Source organism: Aulonocara sp. 'chitande type north' Nkhata Bay, linkage group LG3, assembly GCF_057382095.1.
Source record: "Aulonocara sp. 'chitande type north' Nkhata Bay isolate Kocher_YH1m ecotype deep benthic linkage group LG3, A_spYH_male_GT1.1, whole genome shotgun sequence".
NCBI classification, from domain to species: Eukaryota; Metazoa; Chordata; class Actinopteri; order Cichliformes; family Cichlidae; genus Aulonocara; species Aulonocara sp. 'chitande type north' Nkhata Bay.
In genome coordinates, this window is record NC_141346.1 from 43,088,591 (window position 1) to 43,103,597 (window position 15,007).

Below are 15,007 nucleotides of genomic sequence, written 5' to 3' on the forward strand. Positions count from 1 at the left end.
TTGTGTGGCTAATTGATTTTATCTGAAAAGCAGAAAATCTGGACCTACACGCTAAACGGTAGTTATCTGTGCAAAAAAGCATTAGACCCAATCGCACAATGGACAGTAAAGATATCTTTACTGATCTGATGTTTAAAATTTGAACTCTGGCACTGTCTCAATGTCAAAGCTTATTTATTCAAATGTCTGTTTCTGTGCAAGACGACTATGGTTAAGAATTGAAGTATACACCTCTATACACCATTCTGTGCTAAATTATTAGTTATTACTTCTCCTGCTTGGCTTGCTTCCACACCCTGTGTTTGTCCAGTCTTTCTCCCCTTAACCCAGCCGGTCACAGCAGATGGCCCCGCCCCTCCTTGAGCCTGGTTTTGTTGGAGGTTTCTTCCTGTTAAAGGGGAGTTTTTCCTTCCCACTGTCGTTAAAGCACTTGCTCATAGTGGGTCACTTGTTTCATTTTTGTACTATTGTTGGGTCTTTACCTCGCAATATAAAGCGCTTGTGATTTGCGCTACATAAATAAAATTGAACTGAAAAGGGTTGGTGTCTGTGAATAGTCAACTGCCGCTGACAACTGACTAATCTGGACCATTGAAACCACTGAATAAGAGCCTATTATATATCATGATTTAAAAACATCTAATGAATGATGATAAACTAACCATTTATCTGCCTAGCCAGTTTAGGGAAAGTAATAAAGTTAAGTGTTTTACAATCACACTCGTTCAAACCCTTTTAAACAGGTTGGTTCATATACAATGCAGTTCTGTTTGGTATGTAGAATACACCTTTCATTATGGGAAAACCTTTAAATTGCCAATGTTATTGGTGTAACAAAAGAGAAACAGTGGAGACTGTGATGATTTCACGCAGGCAGCATAGAGGCTTGCAAAGTGAAAGGCTGGAGTGGCAGTTTTAGCAATTTTATTTATGAGTGGGGGCTCAGTGGAGAGGAGGAAACTGTTATTTAGGTTTTTTTCTATAAAATAAATCAGAGAAAACTGATTTGACTAATGAAAATATTAGTAATGCATTGTAAACAGATGCCAACTGCAGTTAAACCCCAGAGGAAGTGCTTGCAAATACGTGGCTTCCTGAGGACATAACTTTCTGTTTCATCACTAACAGTGTTGGGGAGTAACGGAATACATGTACCGCCTGAAAGGGAAAATCTCCGTCCCGGTTTCCCTCCAAGGCGTGAGCACCGATAAGCAGAGTTTTGTCCTTTCCTCCTAATTATTCAAAGTAACACTCAGGTATGCCGCTCAGCTGGGTTAGTTACGACGTCGGGAGCAGCTTGGGAGAACAAGGAAACACAGACTGCTTCAGGTTGCCTTCCCAAATCGACTCAAAGGTTTATTTAGTACATAACAGCTTATATAGAGGAAAAAAAGGTTCGTGTGTCAGCAGGTTCTCAGTTCAAACCAGTACAGACCAAATAAGGAAACGTCTTCCTTCCTTGTGAGCAAAGAAGTATCCTTTGTGTAGTTTATCAGTTCAGCTACAATTTATGATCATCCCAGCAAAATACACTCCTAGACATAGAATACAGAGTTCTTTCATTAGTGAATTCTGAAACAAACCACCTGGCTTTTTAACAAGCTCTTTTCTAAAAGATAAAGAAGGGAGGATGGGAGTGATCTCTGTGGTGTTTTCAACCTTGAGGTACCATCCTGTGATTCTTACACATTAATTCTTGGGTCACAGAGAAAGAGAAAAACAACTAGTAAATGGGCCTTATTGAGTAACAGTTTTCCTGTATAATATCACTATAAAACAATATCCTGTAAATGCTACTGTAAGGTAGTGACTGGAATAAGTCACAAGGTGTCGCTGTTGAGCTGCATATATGGTGTAAATGTTAGCAATTTTGGCCATTCGTCCTCTGCAGGACACCGTACTTTAGATTTCTTGTTCGCGCGGGCGCCATCTTGGGTCAGTGTTTGCTGTGATTTGCGAAGGTAAGCACTGCCAGTGGCGAACTGCATCAGTTTTGTGTTGTATTCATCGCCGAGACCGTGGAATGTTGTAGAAGGCACGGTTATTGTTACTTAATGTGTATTCTGTGTATATGTGTTGTTGTATTTTGCAATGTTGATAGTCACGGAGTGTTTGCTGTGATTTGCGAAGGGCCAGCAGCAGAGTTGGAGTGGTGTTTGCCCCTGCTTCCGAATAAACGGCGCGGTCCGAGCCACAAATTGAACACCTGTGTCCGACTGGTCTCTCTGCGGTGCACCCCAATCCAACACAATTTAACACAACGCAGAGTCCGGGGTGTAGGGAGGCCCCTGCACTGGTTGGGTTACATCTTTGGTGCCGTGACCCCGGATTTGTGGCACTTCGAGAAGGAAGAGAAAGCAATGCCGACACCCCCCAGCTACGCAGCCATAGTAAGAGGTGTCGCCATCTGATGGGGTGCTGAACTAAGTATATAACTGCCTGTGCAGCTGTATTACTGGGACTTTCATCTCCCCAGGCATATCCTTTGAAAGTGAAATCTTGGATCTTGGGGTGGTTTCATTTGAGGGTTTCTGTCCCTGAAAAAAAAAAAAAAAGACTCAGAGACTTGAATTGTAGAAAGAATGCTAAATGATGTTCCCTGTCTATAAAAATAATCATTGAATACGGTTAAGTAATTGCTGCTGATTTGTGTCATTCACAACCTCTGTGCTGAAGATAGTTGTTTAACTACGCTCTGAGTTTAATGCTGTTTTTTTGTGAATTCTTTTTTTTTCTGCGTTATAGAATGATAGTTGTCATACATCTGTGTTGTGTTCTATTTTACTAGAAATATATTGTACTTACTCACAGTTAAGCATACTACAAGTAGCCCACACACATTTTCTGGTGCAGCTAAATTAGAGATACAGGACAGTGAAAATGTTGAGAGACGTTGCAGACACTCCAAAGAGGGCACAGCCTCACCTTTTGAATGAAGGGGCTACAGCTAGCGCCAGTACAGTGGACCAACAGTCATCAGTGAAGTCGAAGCTGGTCACCCAGTTCCCCAGCTTCACTGGCCAGCGGTTACAGTATCACACCCCAATCAGGGACCTCACCGACTCTGGGCTGGGCACACAACAGACCCCACCACCAACCATGCTTTCACCCCAGACTGATCTTGGCGTGGCTCCAGCTCATGCCCCACCACTGCCACCCTATGGAGGCCAAATGCAGGTGCCCTCACACCTATCTGAAATTCGCCCAAGGTCAGTGCCAACCAACCAGACAAGCCAGTCCAACCACAGCCCTCTAACTACAGCCCCTCCAGTGTTTCGGCCAGATATACAGATAACTATGCCCCCTGCTTTTTCCCCTCAGGCCAGTGTCCATGGGCCCACTGCTACACCGGCACCCCATGTTGCCTCATATCCCAACTACCCAGCGGTGCACAGTACCCAGCATCCCACCCTGAACCAATCACTTAACACTCCTTACCCAACGATGACCGTTCCATTCAGCCCCCAAGCATACACCAGCCATCTGTATTCCACACCTGCCCCCCAAGCCGCCATGCCAAGCCCCCTAACAGTGCAGGGAGTGGGCATAATGAATAATCCCTCTGCAGCCGAGCAGACCCTTGAAAGTTCAAAGCATGGGCTGACGCCCCGTTTGCCCCACATGCCACTAGCTGCTGTCCACGACTCTCGAGCCCCCCTCCACTCATCTACTATAAGCCCCAACACTGTCATGCCCCCTATCGTGAATATGACCCATGGAGGTTCTATAGCCCCACCCGGCACCCATGCCTCAATGCACGTACCAACCTCTGCTTTAGACCCCCAAGTTAGTGGACACCCTGGCATACCCCCCCAGCAGGTGCATACATCTTTAAGCGCTCCGGGCCGGGCTGCAGCCAACGCTAACCCCCCATTAGCTGCCTACGGTGGTTTTATACAGACTCATCAAGTGAAAAATGTCCAAGTCTTCACTGGCAGTGCTGACAGCAAGGTGCTTGTAGAGGACTGGATTCGTGACATGCAGTATCTTCTTGAGGCAATAGAGCTCCCCATTCACCTCCGCTTTTCCACGGTGGTGCGTCACCTAACTGGTGAAGCCCGAAAGCTGGTCCTGAATCTACCTCTCCATGACCAAACACCTGAAAGGGCATTCGAAGAACTGAGAGCAGAGTACGGCGACACACAGAGCTCCTCAGATCTACTAGCGGACTTCTATGAGCGTGTTCAGAGGTCTGGGGAGTCTGCCTGTTCATATGCTATAGCACTGGAGGCAACACTGCGAGCTGTGGAAGAAAACCAAAGAGGAGGCAAGCCTTTTCCTGACCGTGACAGTAAACTCACCCGGCAGTTCATACGGGGGATTAATGATGAGGATGTGTATGCGAGGATCTCGCCAATGAAGCCCCGGCTTTTGAGTTTCCGTGAGCTGCAGGCTGAGCTCCGAAATCTAGCAAAAGAAACAAAGAGATTCCAGCCTCAAAACAAATCAAAGAAAACTTATGCCCAGGTACAAGTGGCATCAGAGTGTAGTGTGAATGTGAAGGCAGAAAAGGCTAAACATCCCTCAGAGTGGTCAGAGCTAGCAGAGATGGTCAAGAAATTAGCACTGAGCCAGGAGGAGCAGATGGCCAAGTTGACCCACCTTGAATCGAGAATTTATGCTCCATCCTCTGCCACTCCACTGAGAGTCCGACCACCCCCTGGGGCTACAACCCCAATGTCAGTGGTCACATGCTACCGGTGTGGGAAGCAAGGACACATAGCCCGGGTTTGCAGAGCAGTGCTCCCGGGGCCTGAACAGACGTGGGCACACGATCCTCAGCCTGTGACCCCCATGGAGGGAAACACTTACTCAGCTCAGCCTTTAAACAGATAAAGCCCATGGTCGCCGGGGCAACCATGGGCGAGCAGCAAGTCCCCACACTGCAGGTGAACAAAGGTGACGGAGGGGAGAGCACTCCCCTAGTTGGTCCCAGGAACGAGGGGGAGGTGGAAGTCAACGGAATGAAGTGCAGGGCACTCATCGACTCTGGCTCCCAGATAACCAGTATTACGCACCAGTACTGGCGCAGCCACCCCACCCTCCATAAACAAAAACTGCAGCCTTCTAAGATACCCATAGAAGGTGCAGGGGGCCAGAGTGTCACCTACCATGGTGTGCTACGCATCAACCTAAAATTGTTGGGGAGAGAGTTTAAGGGTGTGCCTGCTTTTGTTGTCACTAACACAGAGTACCGCTCCTCTGTTCCTCTGCTTGTGGGAACTAATGTCCTCCGTGCCTCCAGAAGTCACCTCCAGGCAACCTACGGCCAGCAGTTCCTCCTCCAGGTCAAGGAGACTCATCCGGAGTGGCACGCCTCCCTGCTAGAGATTGAGAGCACTGACCAGTGTGATATGGATGACACAGTGGGCCCTGTTGTTTATACTGGTCGCAAGGTGCACATTCAAGCAGGGAAAGAGATGGATTTAATGTGCAAAATAAAAGCTGGACCACAAAGAAAGACTTATACAGCCCTAATTGAAGGCCACCCCTCCCTGCGGCTCAGCCAAGACATCCTGGTCGCCAGAGTTCTTGCTGATGTAAAGAAAGGATGTGCCCCGGTAAGAGTGATGAACCTCTCCCAGCATGCTATCACTATCAAGCCTCACATGCATCTGGCCAAGGCATCTCTGGTGGAAAGTATTGTGGACTTTTCAGACAGGGTGCGGGGCAGTCATCACATTAGCGGAGGCAGAGAAGCATGCCTGGGTATGGACCACGTTGTGGCAAGCCAGGAAGTGGATTTAAGTGGAGCAGATGTTGAAAACGAGCACCAGCGTTCCCTTCTTAAAGAGCTTGTGGAAAGGAACATGGGTGTGTTCTCACAGCACCCCCTGGATTATGGCCATACAAAGACTGTGCAACATGAAATCCCTCTGGTCGACCCTAAGCCATTTCGACTGCCTTACCGTAAGATCCCCCCATCACAGTGGCAGGACGTGAGAAGGTTACTGACAGAAATGGAGGCAACAGGAGTTATCAGGCCCAGCAAAAGTCCATATGCTTCGCCTGTCGTGATCGTAACCAAGAAAGATGGATCACTAAGGCTGTGTATTGACTACAGGAAACTGAACTCCTGTAGCACGAGAGATGCTTTCCCTCTCCCCAGAATAGAAGAAGCCCTGGAGGCTCTAGGGCAGGCAAGATACTTCTCCACCCTTGACCTCACCTCTGGTTATTGGCAGGTGGAGGTGGCGGAGCATGACAAACACAAGACGGCATTCAGCACCCCTATGGGGCTGTTTGAAGCAAATCGTATGCCCTTTGGACTGCAGAATGCTCCCTCCACCTTTCAGAGACTCATGACCTGCTGCTTTGGCGACTTGAACTTCACCCACCTCCTAATCTATCTTGATGATCTCATCATATTCTCCAAAACCTTTGATGAGCATCTGGAAAGACTGCAGCTGGTGTTCGATCGGCTTCGGGAGCATGGCTTGAAGTTAAAGCCTTCTAAATGCCACCTAGTGAGAAAGGAGGTTCAGTATTTGGGTCACTTAGTGTCTGCTGAGGGGATCCGGACAGACCCAGAGAAGATCAGCAAGGTGAAAAACTGGGTGAGGCCCACAAATCGCAAAGAAGTGTTGCAATTCCTGGGATTCGTTGGATACTATAGGCGGTATGTAAGTGGGTACTCTACCCTAGCTGCTCCCCTGTACCGCCTAACTGCTGGTGGCCCCAGAAAGAAAAGGAGAGGGGGAAAGAAAAGTCTGGCTACCGACCCACCCTTTTTGTGGACAGATGAATGCGAGAAGGCATTTAAGACCCTAAAAGAAAGGCTGACAAGCGCTCCAGTGCTGGGATATCCTGACTATAGCTTGCCCTTCGTTCTGCAGACAGACGCCTCAGGGGAGGGTCTGGGCGCCGTTCTAGCTCAGATCCAAGGTGGAGCTGAGAGGGTCATAGCCTTCGCCAGTAGAGGTTTGAGCCCAGCAGAGACAAGGTATCCTGCACACAAACTCGAGTTCCTTGCTCTTAAATGGGCGGTCACCGACAAATTCTACGACCACCTCTATGGGCGTAGATTCTCTGTCCAGACAGACAACAACCCTCTCAAGTATGTTATGTCATCAGCGAAGCTGGATGCCACAGGCCAGCGGTGGGTGTCTAGGCTGGCTGCTTTCGATTTCGATGTCCAGTATCGGAGGGGACAGAGCAACACAAACGCTGACGCCCTCTCTCGCATGTCTAACCAGGAGGTCATGCACATCCTACAGACATGCCCTCAGTGGGTGGGTGTCGACGAACAGGGGCATGGTGCGACACAGGCTACCCAGGATACTCAAAGCCTCACTGGCCATGGCACGCCTACAGGGGAGGAACTGGAACTTGGGCCACCTACATCCACTGAGCCTTACAGGGATGTGGGGATGGAATCCCTGCCCACCATGACCAAACAGGAGATCCGTGCAGGGCAGAAAAAAGACCTCGTTATTGGCCCTGTCTTGCACTATAAGAGTATGAACCAGAAGCCGAGCCGCAGTGAGCGAATGAGTGCCGAAGGACACGTGCGCCTTCTCTTAAAGGAGTGGAGAAGGTTAGCGGTAAGGGATGGCATCCTGTACCGCTGCGTCCAAGACAGCCAAAGGGGAGTAGTTGAGCAATTGGTGCTACCAGAGGATTTGCGTATATCAGTGAAGACTGCTCTCCACGATGACTCAGGCCACCTTGGTTTTGAGAGGACATTGCACATGATAAGGGAGAGGTTTTATTGGCCACGGATGTTCCAGGAAATCAAGGCTTGGTGCGAACAATGTGAGAGGTGCTGCCTTAGGAAAACTCCAACCGCAGGGGTCAGGGCCCCCCTGGTCAGTATCCACAGCAGTGCCCCCTTGGAGCTAGTTTGTGTGGATTTTTTGACTCTTGAGAAATCAAAAGGTGGTATCGAAAATGTCCTCGTGGTCACTGACCATTTCTCACGCTATGCGCAAGCATACCCCACTAAAGACCAAAAAGCCAGCACAGTGGCTAGGGTGCTGTATAGAAACTTTTTCTGTCGGTTTGGCTTCCCAGCAAAACTGCATGCAGACCAAGGGCGCAATTTTGAAAGTGCTGTGGTGAAGGAGCTGTGTAAATGCACCGGCATCACTAAGACCCACACCACGCCCTATCACCCACAGGGCAACGGGACAACTGAACGGTTTAACCGCACCCTCATGAACATGCTGGGGACGCTAGAACCTCACCTGAAACCCCGGTGGCACGAATATGTGGATGCAATGACACACGCCTACAACTGCACCCGCCATGATTCGACAGGGTACACACCATACTACCTGATGTTTGGCAGGCATCCACGGCTCCCTGTCGACTTGGTCTTTGGGCTGTCAACCACTAATGGGTCGGGGGGATATAGCGATTATGTCCAGACCCTGCATGACTGCTTGTCACAGGCTTACGCACAGGCTAATCAGGCCTCTCGCCAGGCTAAGGGTCACCAGAAAAGATACTATGACCGACAAGCAAAGAGTCAAAGCTTCAGCCCGGGTGACAGAGTCCTGGTTAAAGTGTGTCATGTGGAGGGGCGAAGCAAACTAGGAGACAAGTGGGAGTCACGTCCATACATTGTGGTGAAGAAACAGCCAGACATGCCGGTGTATGTGGTGCGATCGGAAAATGGTGATACAGAGAGAGTGGTCCACCGTAACCTACTCACGCAGTGTATGTTTCTTCCCGTGGAGCAGGCGGGAGAGGAGGCAAGAGAGGAAATGGAGCTTGACGTGGAGGAGGTTCATGGAGGAGGGATTGAGGACAGTGGAGAGCAGGCTGGTGAAGTAATCAGACAGGATGAAGAGTCGGACATGATCGAGGACGGGGAGACTGATAGCCTGGAAGGAGGTGTGGAGGGAATTTCACCTGAAGCAGCAAATGGATCACTTGCCCCCACAGGACCGGAGGAAAGGGACCCAGGGGCAGCACAAGAGAGTGAAGATTGGAGGGGGAATGAGACTGCCAGGGTCACCCACTCACCTCCCAGACCAAGAGAACCAAGGAGGAACTTGCCGAGGAGTCGGCATCCCCCAAAGAGACTGACTTATGGGTTGAGAGTTAACGAACCAGGGGAGGATCAGGAGAAGATAGAAAGGGGATGGAAGCTGTGGCAGAGGGCCAAAGCAAGAAGGGCTGCAGGAAATACATAGGATACACACATAGACATCACATTACACTGCACATCTTCCACCACCATTATTCTTGTGTACATAGTGAGATTGTTCTGTTTTATTTTGTTTTGTTTGATGACTGGGACGCCATCACTTAAAGGAGAGGCGGATGTAAGGTAGTGACTGGAATAAGTCACAAGGTGTCGCTGTTGAGCTGCATATATGGTGTAAATGTTAGCAATTTTGGCCATTCGTCCTCTGCAGGACACCGTACTTTAGATTTCTTGTTCGCGCGGGCGCCATCTTGGGTCAGTGTTTGCTGTGATTTGCGAAGGTAAGCACTGCCAGTGGCGAACTGCATCAGTTTTGTGTTGTATTCATCGCCGAGACCGTGGAATGTTGTAGAAGGCACGGTTATTGTTACTTAATGTGTATTCTGTGTATATGTGTTGTTGTATTTTGCAATGTTGATAGTCACGGAGTGTTTGCTGTGATTTGCGAAGGGCCAGCAGCAGAGTTGGAGTGGTGTTTGCCCCTGCTTCCGAATAAACGGCGCGGTCCGAGCCACAAATTGAACACCTGTGTCCGACTGGTCTCTCTGCGGTGCACCCCAATCCAACACAATTTAACACAACGCAGAGTCCGGGGTGTAGGGAGGCCCCTGCACTGGTTGGGTTACACTACCATGGTATCAAAATATCACAACACCGCCTTTACGTATTTAAAATACAAAATATGAGTAACTGTATTCCGTTACAGTTACCGTTTAAAAGTGTGGTATTCAGAATACAGTTACTTTGTTGAAATAAATGGATTACACTGCGGTACTTTCCTGTTTCATATTGTCGCGGGTCAGGACTGTTTGGGTTTTGTTTGACAGCTACGTTCTGTTGTTCCAGGCGGCAGCGTTACGGTTGCCATGGTTACAGGGCGACGCTCTCTCTCTCTCTCTCTGCGACTGTGTGTTTCCTGGGTGAGAGAGCGCCTTTTCGTTGTTGTTGTTGTTGTTGTGCTAAGCTAACAGGCAGAATGCTACAAGCATAGCTCTAAAGAATGTAGCATCATGGGCAGTGTAGTCCGTGTTGCAGGGAGAATGGACTGCCATACACGTTATGGGTCTGTGAGCGCGAGGAGGGAGAAAAAGGGGAGTGGAAAGGTACGAGTTGTCATCGAGGAAAAACGGGAGCTGGAAGCATGTAAATATAATAATAACCACTGCAGCCAAGAAGAGTGCCTGACGAGCCCAGACTGTACACCGTGTTCGTGTTTTCCTGCGAAAACAACAAGTTCCGTTGGAGCAGCCTTTCAACGCCTCTCTCTGTCTCTCGCAAGAAAAGTTGACCCACACAACAAAGTAAAGCTATTTTTCGGCTACAAGCCGACAGGAACCCCGCCGTATTAGTCAGAGGTCCCTTTACTACAGTTCGGAGTCGCGGACCTTCAGTAATAGTAATAAATCACACAGCAATAGTAGGGGAGACCGGGGATAGTTGTAACATTTTTGACATTTCTGTCTGTAAATTGGAGCTCTTTTAAGGTAGTGGATTCAAAATGTAATGCAAAGTATTTACATGTCTCGGCTATTAAATAGTGCAGCTATTTTCTCTGCAGCACAATTACCCATTGCATGGTATGGCCTCAAACACAAAGAGTGAAATGTTACAATTAACCCCATAGTCTGGGTTAGTTGTAACATATCCTGGGGTGAAATGTAACACAATGAAATAAGGGTACTGACAAAACATTAACGTGTAATCTTTGTTTATTCAACACATGAATGCACTTAGAGCCATTTATGTAATTATGTGTGTGTGTGACAGAATGCAGAAATCTAACTTTTGAACATATTCCAACCCCCCAAAAAAGACAAATTGGAATTTTCTGCAACTGAATATTTCATTAATTTTCATTGGTCTTCCTTGAGTTTGGCCTCATTGGCTCAGTGGGCATTATAACCTACAACTCTTGCACCAATTTTGAACATAACAATGGAGCTGAAAAAATGTAGTTGTTCACCAGCATCGCAATTCCATTACTTTTTATCATGGCTTACCTTGGTGTGGTTTGCAAAGTGCTTCAGAAAGATGAGGAAATCTGTTTCTTGCACCCATCCTGATTTATTTCCACTACCAGTACTTCCTACTGGTCCATCTCTGACACAGTGGTCTGCATAATGTATGTGTGGGAACACAAACAGTGGAGGAATTGTATTGCCAATGGCATTAACCGCATATACAAATGCGACTAGTGAACCTCTCTCTGCTGATGTCGTTGCCCCAACTTGTTTAATATAAGTTAAATTAATAGTGTGGTAAGTTGTAACATCTGCATTATTGTTACAACTAACCCAGACTGTTGCTGTTACAACTGACCCAGACTCCTATAGCCATGAAGTAGCTAACATTACAGCCAACGGCTAAAACATTAGCACTAAAGACCTACACAGAATATATCCCCATAGACATACAAATAACACAATTTAAGTTTGATGAGTTTAACTGCAAAGCAGATAATGCTATTACAAATTGAAATAAAGTAGAAAAACTTACTTTTTGACATACAAATTACTTTTTTTCGTGTTAAATTGTCTGTGTTTGACGAAATGTGCTGATTTTTCACATGTGATAGTAGAACTGAGTTGGGCATGCACAGGATGAGTCACATCATTTGAAACTTAGCCCTGATTGGAGAAATTTGAAGTGTTACAACTGACCCACGTTACAACTATCCCCGGTCTCCCCTACATTCACGTTGTTGTAAAAAGCATGATAATATATTAAGTAATCCAAAGTATTCAGAATACGTTACTGTCATTGAGTAACGTAACGGAATACGTTACAGAGAAAACTGATTTGACTAATGAAATATTAGCTGTAATGCATTGTAAACAGATGCCAACTGCAGTTAAACCCCAGAGGAAGCGCTTGCAAATACGTGGCTTCCTGAGGACACAACTTTCTGTTTCATCACTAATCCTCCAGCATTGTTGTTTTGGTGGCGCAGGCTTTTTCCTTGGTACATCTTCACATCTTTTTTCAGTGCACCTCCAGGTAAACACATTTCCTTATAAAGAGAATGAAGGTATAACAATTTTTATGCTACTTTTGTACTTGTGAGTACTTTTAATGCCAGTTAAGAATATCTTTACATGCTTATCAGTACATGACACTCAGTCGTTTGTGTCATATCGTCCCACTGGTGGATTTGTTCGGTGTTTCATAATACATCCTGTATTGTACTCTTTTATATTTGCATTTATGTTTAATAGGCTATTTACAATAAGTACTGTCCATTAATTCTCTTCTCCTAATCCAATCCTGAGGGGCTGGAGCCTGCATTAACTAAATGTTACTTTTAAAAAAAGAAAAGAGCAAAAATGTTCAAATAAATTTGTTGTTTGTTTTGTGGTAGACTTCAAATGGGAGGAGCCACTTTATCAGTGTCCTTCAAAGGAAATTTTTTAAAAAGTTTTTTATGTTGTTGGTGGTTACTAACATTTACATACACAAAAGAGCCAGAAAAGATAAACTGGGTGTCTTACACAGCAGAAAGGTAATGCCTGAGGGTGGGGGGTGGGGTTAGGTGGTTGCTCATTCTGTAAGACTGTATGGATAGTAAACGCTTCTCTTCTCTGGCAGACTGATCTTTTCATTTTCCTGACAAATAAAAACAACTGGACTATCTGGATCTGTGCTGGTGAAAGTTGGCACAATGGCAAAACAAACAGGATCATTAGGTAAGAGAGTCCTGTTCAGCACATCTGCAGCTGTTGAGCTGTCTCATTTGTGATGTTAAACATCTATTCTGTCTCCCTTCAGTTTGCATCTTAGGGCTTTTATTCGTCACAGTCTTTGCTCAAGTGATAGTTGGTAAGTGAAAGAAGCAGCACATTCAGACTGAATTTATCTGAATATATATTACCAGTGCATGTAGCATGTGTTATTTTTATGATATTATTAATAGATTAGTTGCTTCACATACAGAGATAACAGAGCCAGACAATAGAAGATGACATGCATAGTTGTAAGAATACCATAGCTTCCCTTTATGCTCCTGCACTTTAACTAATGATGGTGCTGAAGGTGTTTTTGTCTTCTCCAGCCTGAATTCCAAACAAATTAGATACATAATATCTGAGACTACCTGTCAGCATCAGTAAGACGTCCCACACATATTGACACATATTGACAAATATTGATTGTTTGCGCCACACTTTTTTGTTAGGATCTGATCACTCAAGAAAGCAGAAGTTGTAAAAGCTTAACAGTTGAATTAAGAAAACTGTGACTCCATGAGCGAGCCCTTCACTGTGTCCCCAACAATACACCACACCAGTGTAGACTAGACCAAATAAACAGTTCATGAGAAAAGCCAGAGGTTTATAATAAGATAGTCATCAAACAGGTGACGTGCAAGAAGTTCTGGTGATACTTTGTCTTTGTGCCTAAAAGGTGGGAAGTACTTCAAGGACTGTCCAGGAATTCCCTTCATCCCTATTTATCTTTGTGGACCCATCTTTGCCTTCTTTGCATGGTATATGTACGGGTCATGTAACAAGTTTTGTTGGTCCGTGACTACCCTCTTCTTCATTTGCTGGTACATTGCTGGTAAGCTTTAAGGGTTTTACTCAATTTCTGACCACAGCAGGCAGCTCTTGAAAAATAACATGACGCCTGCACAGCAGAAAATACCACATTAAGCAAGCAACAAGTATGACAGAGAAAGAAAACAAAAAGCAAAACTATAAGCATAGTTAATATAGGATTTATTCAAGTAACCAAGTGATAAGTTCAGATCCTAAACCTAAACCTGACCAGTGTACTCTGGAAATGGACATTTTTAACATCAAGGAGACTTTAACTTGGCAAAATAAAGGACTAATTAAGCAAAAATATACTAATTCAAGTACTTATGGGATTAAAGGAGGAGCTTAAATCGCTTGTTTCTAGCTGTGGATGAAGTTAGGTGCTGCACCAAAAAAAAACAGATAAGGAATATAGAAATAATGAAAGCTAAAAAACGACTGGATTCATCGCAAAGCTTGTGTTTGTTCTCCTCTCAAGCGCCCGAAGAATAGAAATATATAACACATTCTATTCAATTGTTTCTTTAATTGATATTGCACCAAAATCATTCATTTTCTGAGATCTCTCTCATATTTCTGCAGGTAATGCAGTGATCTACAGCAATTATAAACAACTTCAGATTACAGACTACAGATCCTGCAACCAGACACTCTACCTTTTTGCATTTTGGAGCACCACTCTGACCAACGTCTTATTATTTATTTGTTGTTGTTGCTATTGTAAACAAGAGGCAGATGAGGTTGATGTTCAAGTATAAATACACACAGAAGGTCAAAATCAGTGTGTATGCTGTCTAATGAGTGTTTTTATGGGATATGTGTATTTAAAGCATATCATCAAATGGATAAAACAGCAGCACTGACATTATAATTGACATGTAAAATGCAGAATTTAACATGTTTATGTTTTTATAAAAATGCTTTTGATATTAGCATGAACTTGAGCTTTTGATTCATTATTACAAATAATATTTTCAGCACTTGATTACATGTGCACATAAAACAGGTTGGTTGATGATTTTCTGCCTCACTGAGTCACTGGCAGCTCAGTTATTACGAACTCGAGATTCTCAAAGGTCCAAAACACATAAAGCTGAAATGCAATGAAATGTGGCAAAAACCAAACACCAGGGAGAATATTTATTTCATAGAATGCTGCAGCTGAAAAAAGTTTATTCTTCAGTGGAATTGTTAGTTAACTCCAGTGCTGTGCAAAAGACCACTTAAAAAAAAAACCTAAAACTAACAAAAACAAAAGCTAACAAACAAAAGCAAGAAAAAAACAAAAGAAACCAACAACAAGATAATCTGGCTGTTTGGA

At 45.3% G+C, this 15,007-nt stretch overlaps 1 long non-coding RNA gene across 1 annotated transcript; it reads left to right on the forward strand.

Annotated features, from left to right (window-relative positions):
- Window positions 1-12,706: 12,706 nt before the first annotated feature.
- LOC147335778 (uncharacterized) lies at window positions 12,707-14,618 on the forward strand. The gene is made up of 4 exons (XR_015128609.1): window positions 12,707-12,837; window positions 12,920-12,970; window positions 13,553-13,708; window positions 14,269-14,618. It is a non-coding gene; the product is annotated as an uncharacterized LOC147335778 (long non-coding RNA).
- The last annotated feature ends 389 nt before the right edge of the window (window positions 14,619-15,007 follow it).